Genomic DNA, 3,810 nt, shown 5'->3' with positions numbered 1-3,810 from the left:
TATGTATTGTAACTGCAATGCAGGCATCCATTCACAGAATAACATATTTTAAATTGTCCCATTCAGACCTAAAGATTAAATTGCTACAGAAGATTTCTTACTCGTGTGGGATAACGTCTTTCCTGATGGGGGTGGGTGTCACTCTGCTTGGCAGGTGAGACTTGTGGCTGTGAAACAATCTCAGGTTCTGGGGCCTCCTCCATGGTGGTTGTAGGAGTCGACTCTGGGACTGCAGGAAGTAGTTCTGAAAGCTCTGGATACCTTTCTTCTGGACCTGCTGTCATCCTGAACAGTGCATGGCAAGCTGCTCGATATGCTGATCTATCACAGGTCTCAATTTTAACCATGGCCTGGACAGCCAGCCTAATCCTCCTCCAACACTTTAGCTCTCAGCTTGGATGGTACAATAACTCACAACGCCCGTCAAGGACAAGTTCCTACTGGCGCTGGCAAAAATAGGGTAACTGGAATTTATGCTGCACATTCCAGCCATTACGTGTTGCCATGTAGACTTGAGGCAGTGTGGGATCTTTTCTGGTTTCCCTTTGGATCATCTCTGCTGTAATAGGGAGATTTTCAATTTGTGATAGGGGGAATACGTCAAGAGGAGGGTCACCGGTTGTAAATTTTTCAGGCATTTCCTTTTCCAAGGATACACAACATCTGCATCAGTATCTCCAGGATGTGTTGTCCTCTTAAATTTAATCTTGTAATTGTGAACCTCCAAAAAACAGAGCTTATCACTGCATTCATGCCACTGCTGTTAGTGGAGCACCTCCTGTAGCTTGAAAATGGGCAGTAGTGGTTGATGATCAACAATGAGGGTAAACTCTCACATACGAGCACTGTTTGAAAAGTTTTACACCCTAAGCCGGACTCATGGTCTCTCTGTCAATCTGTGCATAACTTTCTCTGCAGAGGTAAGGGAACATATTGCAAAGGCTATTGGGGGGTTGGGGGTTCAATCCATTCCAGATAGCATATGACATGACTGCACCTATACCATAAGGTAAAGTGCTACAGGCCAGCTGTGGACCATAATGTGTGAGTAAAGTGTCTGATGTCACATATTTTTTTTACTTTTTGGAAAGCCATCTCACACTGCTTTGTCCATTGCCATTTCGTTCTGATCTATAATAATGAGTTCAAGGGGTAATGCACAGTGCCAGTTTTGGCAGGAACCTGTTATAGTAATTGATAGATCCTAAAAAGGATTATAAAACATCCTTTAGTCTTGGGGAGTCCACCACTGCTTGAATTTTCTCAGCATGCTCGTGTAAATCTTGAGTGGCAATGCTGTGACAACAAGAGCTGCATGGTTTACAGAATTCATATTTGCATCGTGCTCTGAGCCCATAATCTTCTAATCCTTTGAACACTGCTGTCCGATGTTGGAGGTGTTCCTTGTCATCCTCACCAGTAACAAAGATGTCACCTGGGCGGCACATGGTCAATCGCTTTCTGCCAGAGTGCAGGTACAGATGCTACTCCAAAAATAAGCCTATGATCATAATGAAGCCCTTTGTGAGTGTTTATGGTGACACCACGCCTCTGGCCCTCTGGTTTTTACCACATACAAACCCAATGTGGCTTGTTGGTTGTTGAATTTCACTGACATCCACAAACATAAAGCTGTGGATGAACCCAGAGCTTTGTAGTCTGCTGTGGACTAGGTCCTTGACATTCGGTGATCCAGATCTATACAAGAAGTCCAGTTATGACCTGTAGAAGGCTATTTTAAGAGTGATAAAACAATTCCAACTGAAGTTAGAGACAGAATTGGATGCATGTCAGCTCTGGCAAGGTTTGAAGGCCATTATTTCCTACAAGGCGAAGCCTAACATCATGAATAGCTGTAAAAATTCACTCCCAGATGAGCAAAGTGCCTTTTCTGCACGCTGTGAAAGATAGAATAATACTACACTTGTGCAACTCGCCGCAGTGTCTAATCATAACATAATCACTATCTCTGAGGCTGACGTCAGAGCATCTTTCAAGAGGGTAAACCTTCACAAGGCATCAAGCCCTGATGATGTTCCTGGTAGAGCACTAGAAATCTGTGCCGACTAACTGGTGGAAATACTCAAGAACATCTTCACTCTCTCACTGCTGCAGTCAGAGCTTCCCACCTGCTTCAAAAGGGTGACAATCATACCAATGCCCAAGAATGTAGGGTGAGCTGCCTCAATGACAGTCACCCAGTTAGACTCACACCTACTGTGATGAGGAGCTTTGAGGGGTTAGTCATGGCCAGAATCAACTCCTGCCTAAGCAAGGACCCAGAACCATTCCAATTTGCCTGTTGCCACAATAGGATTCAATCTTACTGGCTCTCCACTTGGCCTTGGATCAGCCGGACAATAGCAATACCTACGTCAAGCTGCTGTTTATTGATTATAGCTCTGCGTTCAACATTATCATACATCAGTAATAATCATCAAGCTGAAAAGCCGGGCCTCTATAACACCCTCTGCAATTGGATCCTTGGACTTCCTTGTCAGGAGACTGCTGTCAGTGAAGATCAGACAGACAGACAGACATGCTTTATTGATCCCGAGGAAAACTGGGTTTCGTTACAGTCGCACCAACCAAGAATAGTGTAGAATATAGTGATATAAAACCATAAATAATTGAATAATAATAAGTAAATTATGCCAAGTGGAAATAAGTCCAGGACCAGCCTATTGGCTTAGGGTGTCTGACACTCTGAGGGAGGAGTTGTAAAGTTTGATGGCCCCAGGTAGGAACAACTTCCTATGACGCTCAGTGTTGCATCTCGGTGGAATGAGTCTCTGGCCGAATGTACTCCTGTGCCTAACCAGTACGTTTTGGAGTGGATGGGAGACATTGTCCAAGATGGCTGCAACTTGGACAGCATCCTCTTTTCAGACACCACCGTCAGAGAGTCCAGTTCCACCCCACAACATCACTGACCTTACAAATGAGTTTGTTGATTCTGTTGGTGTCTGCTACCCTCAGCCTGCTGTCCCAGCACACAACAGCAAACATGATAGCACTGGCCACCACAGCCTCATAGAACATCCTCAGCATCATCCAGCAGATGTTAAAGGACTTCAGTCTCCTCAGGAAGTAGAGTCAGCCCTGACCCTTCTTGTAGACAGCCTCAGTGCTCTTTGACCAGTCCAGTTTATTGTCAATTTGTATCCCCAGGTATTTGTAATCCTCCACCATGTCCACACTGACCCCTTGGATGGAAACAGGGGTCAGTGGTGCCTTAGCCCTCCTCAGGTCCACCACCAGCTCCTTAGTCTTTTTCACATTAAGCTGCAGATGATTCTGCTCACACCATGTGACAAAGTTTCCCACCGTAGCCCTGTACTCAGCCTCATCTCCCTTGCTGATGCATCCAACTATGGCAGAGTCATCAGAAAACTTCTAAAGATGGCAGAAGATGGCTGAAGACGGAAGATCAGAAATAACATCTGCTTCTCGCTGACAATCATCACTGGCGCACCTCAAGGATGCATGCTCAGCTTGCTGCTCTACTTTCTCTACACTCATGACAGTGTGGTTAGGAATATACTATATATTTCTTACTGTAATTTATAGTTTTTATTATGTATTTCAATGTACTGCTGCCGTTAAACAACACGTTTCATGACATATGCCAGTGATATTAAACTGGATTCTGATTCTGATTCAAAGAAGGGGAGGAAATACTCATTCAAATATGAGAAATTCCTAAGAACCACAGAATTTTAAAAAATTTCATCACAGAATGGAGGAGACAATATTGAGAAATAAAGTAAAAATCGCATTGAATTACATTCTTAATCAAAATGGACTGGA

This window comes from Hypanus sabinus, chromosome 6, assembly GCF_030144855.1.
Source record: "Hypanus sabinus isolate sHypSab1 chromosome 6, sHypSab1.hap1, whole genome shotgun sequence".
In the NCBI taxonomy this organism is placed as follows: Eukaryota; Metazoa; Chordata; class Chondrichthyes; order Myliobatiformes; family Dasyatidae; genus Hypanus; species Hypanus sabinus.
Note: the sequence above shows the minus strand (reverse complement) of the source record.